Source organism: Bos taurus, chromosome 15, assembly GCF_002263795.3.
Source record: "Bos taurus isolate L1 Dominette 01449 registration number 42190680 breed Hereford chromosome 15, ARS-UCD2.0, whole genome shotgun sequence".
Lineage (NCBI taxonomy): Eukaryota > Metazoa > Chordata > Mammalia > Artiodactyla > Bovidae > Bos > Bos taurus.
In genome coordinates, this window is record NC_037342.1 from 35943948 (window position 1) to 35956911 (window position 12964).

At 37.5% G+C, this 12964-nt stretch overlaps 1 protein-coding gene across 12 annotated transcripts in view; it reads left to right on the forward strand.

Annotated features, from left to right (window-relative positions):
- SOX6 (SRY-box transcription factor 6) overlaps positions 1-12964 on the forward strand; it is an 833346-nt gene that overhangs the window by 228788 nt on the left and 591594 nt on the right. The gene's annotated exons all lie outside the window — the stretch shown is intronic.

The window sequence follows — 12964 nt, forward strand, 5'->3', positions numbered from 1 at the left end:
TAGGAAATGGCAATCCACTCCAGTATTCTTGCCTGGAAAATTGCATGGACAGAGGAACCTGGTGGACTACAGTCCATGGGGTCACAGAGTCAGACACGACTGAGCACATACACACACACACTAAAACCGGAAATGAGCCAAGGAACTCTTAAGTAGGGCACCTAAGTTTTCAATGTCTTAAAAATCTTACCTTGAATTCATGAGGATATACTTAAAATTTTTTTTTGAATAGCATGTTTTGTTTGAGAAAGTGATGAAAGGTGTAGATAATTTCCCCAGGAAAATACACATGCTTATATATAACTTTGAGGTGGTCATGGAACCTTTGAAATCTTTCCATGGAACCTCTAGAGGTTTATTGATCTCAGGTTAAAATTTTCTGGTTATTGCTTTTTTTTTTTTTTTTTTTTTTAATTTGGATCTATAGACCATCAGGAACTAATATTATAGTATGATGTGAGGGAGGGAGTCAAGTTTTATTTTTCCATATGGACATTTAATTGACCCAGGATTATTTATCAAAACAAGTAAGCAAACAAGATCAACCCCATCCTTTCTCCACAGCTTAGTAGTGCCAACTTATAACTTTGCTGTAAATCAAGAACTTAAACTTGCTTAATTTCTTCTTTTTCTTCTTCAGGGCTCTTGAATCTGTTCCTTTGTGGTGTTTTCTCCCCAACCAGGGCCAATTATTTTCTGTTTTATTACTAGTATTTTATATAATAAGTTTTGGTATCTGGTAGACCAAATCTGGAGAAGGCAATGGCACCCCACTCCAGTACTCTTGCCTGGAAAATCCCATGGACAGAGGAGTCTGGTAGGCTGCAGTCCATGGGGTTTCGAAGAGTTGGATATGACTGAGCGACTTCACTTTCACTTTTCACTGTCCTGCATTGGAGAAGGAAATGGCAACCCACTCCAGTGTTCTTGCCTGGAGAATCCCAGGGACGGGGGAACCTGGTGGGCTGCCTTCTATGGGGTCGCACAGAGTCGGACACAACTGAAGCGACTTAGCAGCAGCAGCAGACCAAATCTATCCTTTGTGTTCTTCAGGATTTTCTTAGCTTTTCTTGGATTTCATGAAATTTCAATTCATTTTCATTGCATTTATAGATTAATTTGTGGAGATAGACTTCATTAAAATTTTGAATCTTCCAATCCATGAACACAGATTACAAACTTGGCAAACTCACTTGTTAATTATTATTATTCTGTAGATTCTTTTGAATTTTCTATCTATATAATCATATCACCTGCATTTAAGGACCATTTGATTTCTTCTTTTTCAATTCTTATGTCTTGTGTATTTCCTTTTCTTGCCTTTTTGTACTGTTGTGATGGTGGGTGCCTTTATTGTATTTTCTATCTGAAAGATAAAACTTTCAACATTTTACCATTAAGTAAATGGCAGACCACTCCAGCACTCTTGCCTGGAAAATCCCATGGACAGAGGAGCCTGGTAGGCTACAATCTATGGGGTCACAAAGAGTCGGATACGACTGAGCAACTTCACTTTCACATATGATAGAATGATATTTGCTTTAAAATAATATTTATTGTACAGTTATTGTAATCATTTGGTTCACCCTTCTAAATATGTCGATTTTGTCAAATTTACTGATTGCATTATTTAAACACTTTTTTATTTTTCCTGTTTTTAAAGTTCACTTATGTCAAGAGAGGTCTTTAAGTCTCCACTCTGATTATGAATTTGTCTATTTTGCTTTTTATTTATGCCAAATTTAGCTAAATATTGTAAGATTATACCATTGTACATGCTAAGTTGCTTCAGTTGTGTCTGACTCATTAGACCCCCTGGACTGTAGCCCACTGGGCTCCTCCGTCCATGAGATTCTCGTGAAAGAATACTAGAGTGGGTTGCCATGCCCCCTCCAGGGGATCTTTCTGACCTAGGGATCAAACTTGCATCTCTTATGTCTCCTGCATTGGCAGGTAGGCTCTTTACCACTAGTGCCACCTGGGAGCTCAACTATTCCATTAAGTTCATACAAATTTAGAATCATTATATCTTAACAAAATATGCTTGATATGCTAAATTAATGAATTGACTTTTTTATTGTTAACTATGTTCTTTATCTCTAGTAATGCACTTTGCCTGTAAGTCATTCTTGTTTATATGATTAAAATTTTCTTTTGGTTAGTGTTTACATGTTTTATTTAAATATCCAGTTATTCTTTTTTTGTGATTTGGAAGTATCTCTGATAAGCTACATATAATAAGGATTAAAAATTTAATTTCCGAATGTCCTGTGCATCATAACTCTAGCATGCCCTGTCCTCCAACGGCTTTACTTTTCTCTGTATCATTTACCACCATTTAAAATACTGCTTGTACTACTTGAGATTTTTTAATTGTTTGCTTCTCCATTTAAATGTAAGCTGAATGAAGCAGGGACTTTTATCCATTTTATTTATTTATATATCCATATCCCTAGGTGAATAGGCATTCAAAAATTTTTGCCAAAATAATGACTCTCAATGAGTTGTACTCTGCATGCTCTTTTTGGAGATTTCTAAAAACACTAATGTATAAAGAAGTTCTACAGGTACAAAATTTGTTTAACCAAGAATTTTCTAAGCCTTTTGTTTAGTTTTAATTGAAATATAGTTGATTTTGAACTTTCCTTGTGGCTCAGTGGTAAAGAATCTTTTTGCCAAGCAGGAGATGTAGTTTTGATCCCTGGGTCGGGAAGATCCCCTGGAGAATGAAATGGCAATCCATCCACTCCAGTATTCTTGCCTGGGGAATCCCAGGGATAGAGGAGCCTGGCAGGCCACAGTCCGTGGAGTCACAGAAGAATCAGACATGACTTGGCAACAAAATAATAACAATGTTTGATTTATAGTGTGTTCATTTATGATTAATTAATGATTTTTAACCTAAACTTTTATGATCCTAGAACTTTATTGAGGTGTAACTTCTACTAATATCTCAGGAAATGAGTTCATAGAGCACACTATGAAACCACTGATTTAGAAGATTTTTATATTAGAAGGAGTTTTTCTAGGAGGTTAAAGTTTAGAGAGCCATTTAAAAAATATCTGCTTGGGAAGTCCACTAAATTAATATTCAACAGATTATGTCCAGGTGGCCAAATTTGACTCACTACCTATTTTTATAGTAAAATTTTATAAGAACATATTCATGCCCATTTATTTATGTATTTTCTATGGCTGCTTTTGCTTTATAAGAGTTGAATGGATGCAAGAGATCATATGGCCCTTAAAGCTTAAATTATTTACTGTCTGGTCTTTTATAGAAAAGGTTTGCTGACCCCAGTTAATAAATGCCAAAGAAATTGTTGAGCACTTACTACTTTGTGAGCTCAACATGTTGGCTACATATCTTATATAGATCATCCCATTTAGTAGTTGTAATAATCTTTAGAGGTAGGTAATGTGATTATTATTATTTTAAAGATGAGGAAATTAAATAGAGAAATTAAACAATTGCCAATGGTTACACATCTAAGTTACAGGGCTGGGATTTGAATCGAGGTCTGCTTAGCTTTCATTCTTCTCAATATAGTAGACTGCTTCTGGTTCCTCTTGTTCTAGTGGAGTGTGAAATAATGGAATAAACAATAAGGAAGTTTGAAAAAAACTCATACTGTGCAATGTAATTGTGACTCTGGGAGGTTAGCTATGCAAGAACAGCTGATTTTCTTTTATTTTGAGGTTCTGTGTGCTTACAATTACTTAAGCCTAGGGATGGTAAATATTATATTCTTTTAGAAGTTTACATTTGCAGAATAGGGTTTAAATAAGTAACTTCCTAGATACAAATTTTGTGTTTTCATACACTTTTACTATTTTAAGTAGATTCAGATAGTTAAATATTCATTTTTCAATTTAAAGAACGTCCTTTTTTTCACTCTGATTAGCCTTTCATAGAGCTTATCCTAATAGAAAGGAGAGCGTAAGTGAATATTTTAAGTGCAGCCATGACCATAATAGTAATAATTGCTGCCATTTATTGAGTACAATAAGTGCCAGGAGACTGTACTAATTGATTTGCATTTATTTAATCTTAGGAATAAATCTGTGAGACAGTATAATATTATTATATGCATTTTATAGATGAGGAAACTGAAGTTACTTATCAAGAAAAAAGTAGTTTATCTTATTGGGTATTTCACAGGAATATTGCTGATATTGCTGATATATAAGGAATTCTACTGACTAAATTAAAACTTTATTATACAATAGAGTGGATGTGTGCCATGTGAGTATTTCCCCATGCTATTAACTAGGATTCTATGTGAAAGTTTTAATTAACACATATTATACCCAGTACTGGGTATAAACTTTCCCCTATTTTTAGATGTAAGGTATATTAATAGAATTCGTATTACTAATTTACTAATTAAGGAGATTTACTTGCATGCTATTCACAGTTCAGAAAAAAACTTTTTGAGAGTTGGTCAAGATAGTGACATTTGCAAGTATGAATTCTGTATAAAATAAAATTGTATACTTTTTTCCTGCTTAAGTATTTTTTCCACTTAAAAATGTTCAGCATTATGGAATTTTATAAAAATGCAAAAAATGGGAAGAAAATAATTTATCCCTAGTTCTGTTGTGGCTCAGCTGGTAAAAAATCCTCCTGCAATGCAGGAGACCTGGTTTCGATCCCTGGTTGGGAAGATCCCCTGGAGGAAGGAAAGGTTACCCACTCCAGTGGCCTAGAGGAAAGGCTACCCACTCCAGTGGTCTACAGAATTCCATGGACTGTATAGTCCGTGGGGTGGCAAAGAGTAGGACAGGGCTGAGCGACTTTCACTTTCACTTTCAGTCCCATACTCAATTGGCAACCTTTGTTAACCTCTTGGTAGTTCCTCACAGTTGTTTCCTTAAGCATCGTCTTTAATTTTTTTTTGAAGAATGTAGATATAATTTTTATCCCTTTTTTTTGGCCTCACATTATGATGTAAGCATTTTCCTGTGCTATTATCCAGGGTTCTAAATAAAATTTTTAATAACCACATAATCTTATGCCTAGTGAGTGGATGATATTTTACTTAGACTATCTCTTATTTTTAGATACAGGTTAATTCAAATTATTATTATTATTACCATTTCATCTCTTTTATTCTTTTGCATTTTAAATCACAAAAGTATTCATGTTTATGTCCAGAACTCAAATATGGAAACATGTAAAGTGAAAAGTCAACATCTTTGTTCCACTATGAAGAATTTTCTGGGTATCCCTTTAGAATTTTTCTGTGCCTATGTAAGCACGTTTATATCTATCCTTATTTTACATAAATAGGATCTATCACTCACCTCTTTGATTTTACTCTTTTGAATAATGCTGGAATAAATATAGTTGTGTAAAAATTATTTTTGTGTTTATGACTGATTCCTTAAGATCGATTTTTAGAAGTAGAGCTGGGTCAAAGTGCTGAACATATTGAAGGAAGGCTCTTACTAAATTTGCCAATTTAAAACACTGCTATTTTAGGAAGAGTATGCTAATATCTTAGCATGAGTATGCTAAATAATAGATCATGGTATTATTATGGATATAACATATTTAGTTACATTATTTGTGAATGTAAAATATGTATATTCAGCTACTCTGAATTTTTTAAAAATTTAATTTAATTAAAAAATTTTAATTTCAGTATAGTTGCTTTATGCTGCTGTGTCAGTTTCTGCTGTACAGAAAAGTGAATCAGCCATATATATACATATATCCTCCGCTTTTTTGGATTTCCCTCCATTTAGGTTGCCACAAAGCACCAAGTAGAGTCCCCTGTGCTACACAGTAGGTTCTCTTTAGTTATCTGTTTTATACATAGCAGTGTATATATGTCAATCTCAATCTCCCAATTCATCCCACCCCCTTCTCCCTTGATATCCATACATTTTTCTCTGTGTCTGTGTCTCTCTTTCTTCTTTGAAAATAAGAACATCTTTTTCATTTTTCTAGATTCCACATACATGTGTTCACATAAAATATTTGTTTTTCTAACTTACTTTATATGACAGTCTCTAAGTCCATCCACATCTCTACAAATGACCCCATTTCATTCCTTTTTGTGACTGAGTAATATTCCATTGTATATAAGTACCACATCATCTTTATCCATTCCTCTGTTGATGGACATGTAGGTTGCTTCCATGTCCTGGGTATTGTAAGTGGTGCTGCAGTGAATGTTGGAGCACATGCATCTTTTTGGATTATGGTTTACTCTGGGCAAATAACCCAGTAGTGGGACTGCTGGGTCATATGGTAGTTCCAGGTTTAGTTTATTAAGGAACCACCATACTGTTCTCCATAGTGGTTTAATCAATTTACATTCCCACCAGCACTGTTAGAAGTTTCCTTTTTCTCTATACCCTTTCCAGCATTTATTGTTTGTAGGTGTGTTGATCATGGCCATTCTGACTGGTGTGAGGTGATACCTCATTGTAGTTTTGACTTGCATTTCTCTTATAATTAGTGGTGTTGAGTATCTTTTCATGTATTTGTTGGCCATCTGTATGTCTTCTTTGGAGAAATGTCTATTTAGGTCTTCCGTCAATTTTTTTTATTTTTTATATTGAGCTGCATGAGCTATTTGTGTATTTTTGAGATTAATCCTTTGTCAGTGGCTTTGTTTGCAAATATTTCCTCCCATTCTGAGGGCTGTCTTTTCATCTTGCTTATGATTTCCTTTGCTGTACAAAAGCTTTTAGGTTTAATTAGGCCCTGTTTGTTTATTTTTGTTTTTATTTTCATTACTCTAGGAGGTGGATCAAAAAAGATCTTGCTGAGATATATGTCAAAGAGTGTTCTGCTTATGTTTTCCTCTAAGAGTTTTATAGTGTCTGGCCTTACATTTAGGTCTAAATCCATTTTGAGTTTATTTTTGTGTTTGATGGTAGGAAATGTTTTAATTTCACCCTTTTATATGCAGCTGTTCAGCTTTCCCAGCACTAGTTATTGAAGGGACTGTATTTTCTCCATTATATATTCTTGTTTGGATGGATTTATTACTAGGTTTTTTTTGTTGCAATGGTAAAAAGAATTGTTTCCTTAATTTCTCTTTCTGATCTTTTGTTGCTAGTGTATAGGAATGCAAGAGATTTCTTGTGTTTCCTCATTAATGTTCTGTCTGGCTTATCTATCCGTTGGTATAAGTGGAGTATTAAAGTCCTCCACTATTATTGTGTTACTGTCAATTTCCCCTTTTATGGCTATTGTTGTTGTTTGGTTACTAAGTCATGTCCAACTCTTTGTGAACCCATGAACTGTAGCATGCCAGGCTTCCCTGTCCTTCACCGTCTCTCTGAGTTTGCTCAAACTCATGTCCATTGAGTCAGTGATGCCATCCAACCATCTCTGTCACCTTCCTCTCCTCTTGCCCTCAATCTTTCCCAGCATCAGGGTCTTTTCCAATGAGTCAGCTATCACATCAGGTAGCCAAAGTATTGGAGCTTCAGCTTCAGCATCAGTCTGTCCAGTGAATATTCAGGGTTTCCTTTAGGATTGACTGGTTTGATCTCCTTGCTGCCCAGTGAACTCTCAAGTCTTCCCCAGCACCACAATTCAAAACATCAATTCTTCAGAGCTTAGCCTTCTTTATGGTCCAACTCTCACATCCATACATGACTACTGGAAAAAACATAACTTTGACTATAAAGAACTTTTTTGGCAAAGTGATGTCTCTGCTTTTTAATACTCTGTCTAGATTTTTCATAGCTTTTCCTCCATGGAGAAAGCATCTTAACTTTGTGGCTGTAGTCACCATCTACAGTGATTTTGGAGCCCAAGAAAATGAAATCTGCCACTGTTTGCACTTTTTCCTATCTACTTGCCATGAAGTGATGGGACCAGATGCCATGATCTTAGTTTTTTGAATGTTGAGTTTTAAGCCAGCTTTTTCACTCTCCTCTTTCACCTTCATCAAGAGACTTTATTTCCTCTTCACTTTCTGTGTTAGAGTGATATCATCTGCATATCTGAGGTTGTTGATATTTCTCCCAGCAATCCTGATACCAGCTTGTGCTTCACCCAGCCCAGGATTTCGCATGATGTACTCTGCATAAAAGTTAAGCAGGGTGACAATATACAGCCTTGACATACTCCTTTGCCGATTTTAAACCAGTCTGTTGTTCCATGTCTGGTTTTCACTGTTGATTCTTGACCTGCCTACAGGTTTCTCAGGAGGCAGATAAGGTGGTCTGGTATTCCCATCTCTTTCAAAATTTTCCAGAGTTTGTTGTTATCCACACAGTCAAAGACTTTCGTGTAGTCAATGAAGCAGATTTTCTGGGGGGCGTCCCTTACTTTTTCTTTGATCCAGCAGATGTTGGCAATTTGATCTCTTGTTCCTCTGACTTTACTAAATCCGGCTTCTACATCTGGAAGTTTTTGGTTAACTTACTGTTGAAGCTTAGCTTGAAGGATTTTGAGCATTGCTTTGCTAGCCTGTGAAATGAGCACAACTGTGCGGTAGTTTGAGCATTCTTTGGCATTGCCTTTCTTTGGGATTGGAATGAAAACTGACCTTTTCCAGTCCTGTGGCCACTGCTGAGTTTTCCAAATTTGCTGGCATATTGAGTGTAGCACTTTCGCAGCATCATCTTTCAGGATTTGAAATAGCTCAGCTGGAATTCCATCACCTCAACTAGCTTTGTTTGTATTAATGCTTCCTAAGGCCCACTTGACAATCACAGTCCAGGATGCCTGGCTCTAGGTGAGTGACAATACCATCATTTTTATCTGGGTCATTAAGACTTTTTCTGTATAGTTTTATTCTGTGTATTCTTGACACCTGTTCTTAAACTCTTCTGCATCTGTTAGGTTCTTGCTGTTTCTGTCCTTTATTGTGCCCATCTTTGCATGAAATGTTCCCTTGGTATCTCTAATTTTCTTGAAGAGCTCTCTAGTCTTTCCCATTCTATTGTTTTCTTTTACTTCTTTGCATCATTCATTTAGGAATAATATTGTGTTCAGTTCAGTTCAGTCTCTCAGTCGTGTCCGACTCTTTGTGACCCCATGATTGCAGCACTCCAGGCCTCCCTGTCCATCACCAACTCCCGGAGTTCACTCAAACTCACGTCCATCGAGTCAGTGATGCCATCCAGCCATCTCATCCTCTGTCGTCCTCTTCTCCTCCTGCCCCCAATCCCTCGCAGCATCAGAGTCTTTTCCAATGAGTCAACTCTTTGCATGAAGTGGCCAAAGTACTGGAGTTTCAGCTTTAGCATCATTCCTTCTAAAGAATACCCAGGGCTGACCTCCTTTAGAATGGACTGGTTGGATCTCCTTACAGTCCAAAGGACTCTCAAGAGTCTTCTCCAACACCATAGTTCATTTCTTCACAGTCCAGCTCTCACACCATACATGACCACTGGAAAAACCATAGCCTTGATTAGACGGACCTTAGTTGGCAAAGTAATGTCTCTGCTTTTGAATATGCTATCTAGGTTGGTCATAACTTTCCTTCCAAGGAGTAAGTGTCTTTTAATTTCATGGCTGCAGTCACCATCTGCAGTGATTTTGGAGCCCCCAAAAATAAAGTCTGACACTGTTTCCACTGTTTCCCCATCGATTTCCCATGAAGTGATGGGACCAGATGCCATGATCTTTGTTTTCTGAATGTTGAGCTTTAAGACAACTTTTTCACTCTCCACTTTCACTTTCATCAAGAGGCTTTTTAGTTCCTCTTCACTTTCTGCCATAAGGGTGGTATCATCTGCATATCTGAGGTTATTGATATTTCTCCCGGCAATCTTGATTCCAGCTTGTGCTTCTTCCAGCCCAGCATTTCTCATGATGTACTCTGCATAGAAGTTAAATAAGCAGGGTGACAATATACAGCCTTGACGTACTCCTTTTCCTATCTGGAACCAGTCTGTTGTTCCATGTCCAGTTCTAACTGTTGCTTCCTGATGTGCATATAGGTTTCTTAAGAGGCAGGTCAGGTGATCTGGTATTCCCATCCCTTTCAGAATTGTCCATGGTTTGCTGTGATCCACACAGTGTTAGTAAGAATATTTTCCCAGGGCCTCCTCTGTTAGTGTCATTGCTCCCACAGTGAGCTACAGCCAACCCCCACCTCCCCAGGATGCCCTCTGGGGGTACTTCTAGAAGGTACTTCTGGAGGCACTTCTAGATCTAGGTCTCTGGACCTTCTGTGGGTACTGGCGGATCAACTCAGACTCTGACCTCTCCAAGCTCCCACATGTACTTGCCCTCAAAGTCCACAGCTGCTAAAGTTTGCCCTGTTTCATTTGTGGGAATGCTTGTTGTCTATTCAGATATTCCACAGACACAGGATTTACCAAGCTGATCACGGGGACTTAATCCACTGCGTGTGTAGATGCATGGAGAGATTTCTGTTCTCTTCCTTAGTCGCACCATCCCTGGGGCTCAGCTTTGGTTTTGGCCCCACCCCTGGGGCAGAGCCTGGCAGGCAGTTGCAGTAGACTGGGGCACATGCTCTCTGGTGGGAGTCCTTCCACCTGCCTGCAGAGGCAGGGAATGGGGCAGCCCCGCCCACTGCTTGCCACTTAACAATGGCTCCTTGTTTCCTAGGCAGACCTTGCTTCCTCCGGGGGCATTCTAGGCCACAGAACTCTTCACTCCCATCCCCTCAGTTGTATCCATGTGGCCAATAGTGGTTCTCTCCCTGGATCCACTCTTAACCCCATGCTGAAGCACTCAAGCCCCACCAGCACTGGTGTGGTCCCATTGCAGGCAGGGCTGATTCCTGAGGAGGCTTTGGGGTGGGTGGCTTTCAGAACCCTGGAGGCTATGCAGGAGAAGGAGACCTTGGCTTGAGGAGTGGGTAGGCTGAAGTTGGTGGCTAGAGGTGGCCTCATCCCTGTGCACCACTCAACAATGATGCCTTGCTTCTACGGTGTCCCAGGCTTTTTTCATAAACTTTACTGGTTGTGGACTTACTCTTGTAACTTCAGGTTGTCTTTTCATAGCCAACAGCTGTCCTTTCCTTGGATCTGTGCTGCAAACCACACTTTCCAGCACCCAGCCTTCCTCCACAACAGGAGACACACAACTCAGGCTGGGGTGTGCAGGGCCGTGGCACAGACCGTGCATTCAGTTTACTTTGTCCTGTTTAGTCTGTACAATTTACTTACTTTGTCCTGTTTTCCACAGACTGTCTGCTGCATTCTCTTCAGTCCCCTGAAGGTCCCTTTCTGTCCCGGCTGATTTCCCCACTGTGAGGGGAGTGGTTTTTCCTGAATGTGGGAACTTCTGCTAACTTTTATCTTCCTGCCAGAATTGCTGGTTCCTTTTTTGATTTCTCTTTTCATTTTTTCTTTCTTTTTTCCGACCCAGTTGTGAGGCGATTTTTCTTGTCCTTTTAGGCATCTGAAGTCTTCTGCTAATCCTCAGCAGGTGTTCTGTGAAACTGTTCCACTTATAGATATATTCTTCATGTACTTGTGAGGAGAAATGAATTTGCATCTTCTTATTCTGCCGTCTTGACTCCTCCCACCACATACACTGAATTTTTTTAAATCAGGGTATATCTAGTCATTTTCCCTCCAAAGTAGATTTAAACCTACCATTTTAGATTTGCATTATTGTTATTCCTACTAGTATTATTTAAGATTATAATTTTTAGCATCATTTTTAGGATTATAGTTTAGTTTTAAAAAAGTTGTGTTTGTATCTTAATTGTCTTTATCTAATTTTTAATTTATTTAAAAATAAAAATCCTTTTTCTTCTGATTATACAAAAAAAGAGGATGTTAATGCATGTAAAAAATTCAGATAATAGGGAAATAAATAGAGAAAAGAAAATTTCAATGATAAGCTCAGCACTTATTAATAATCTTTTGCTTCATGTTCTTTCTTTTTCTATTTATGCATATATATATAGAAGTATAGATATAGATGTGAACATTCATAATTAACATTTTTCTATATATGACTTTTTGTGCTTATTTACATACATATCCATATAGTAGTTTATGTGTCTTTTTAAAACAACTGAAAAAAAAAATACAGATGCTTTGTCCACCTTTTTTCCCCTCAATAACAATATGCTGTGAGTATCTTTCTTCTTGATAAATATGGATTTTTATAATGAATGCATTGTACTTGATTTTGTGGTTGTACCCCACTTATTTGAATATTGATTAATCATTGGTTATCTCCTGCTAAGTCGCTTCAGTCGTGTCCGACTCTGTGCGACCCCATAGACGGCAGCCCACCAGGCTCCGCCGTCCCTGGGATTCTCCAGGCAAGAACAGTGGAGTGGGTTGCCATTTCCTTCTCCAATGCAGGAAAGTGAAAAGTGAAAGTGAAGTCGTTCAGTCCTGTCTGACTCGTAGCGACCCCACGGACTGCAGCCTACCAGGCTCCTCCGTCCATGGGATTTTCCAGGCAAGAGTACTGGAGTGGGGTGCAATTGTCTTCTCCATGGTTGTCTCCAGCTACTTCCTATTATAAACAACACTTCAGGAGCATTTTTGCATATATGCTCTTTACCTACTTTTCCAATAATTTCTTTAAGGTAAAATAGGAGTACAATTTTTGAATCAAATGATAATGTACATTTAAATTTTGGATATATTGGAAAGAATATTTTTTACTTTTTTTATATACTTTTCCATATTGTTTAAATTTTTTCTATAAGTGGTATAGGAATTGCATCATTGTCAAACTGCCCTCAGAAAGGTTGTGCTATTCACTAGCGAAGGAGAGTGCCCCAGTTCCTCATGCTCATGAATATATTACATATGAGCAATATTTTAAAGCTTTATTGTCTTGAGATATGCATCACTGTACTATTTAGCATTTTAAAAATTGTGATATTGAATAATATTTTAGCTTATTTTATTTTTTGGTTTTCTCATTTGTAAATATTCCATTTATTTTTGTGGGCTCTTTTTCTATTTTTCCCTTATTGATTTGATGTTCTGTTTTGTAATACTATACCAAAATATGATTTTCTTTTTCCTGATTTTTGGTTTGTTA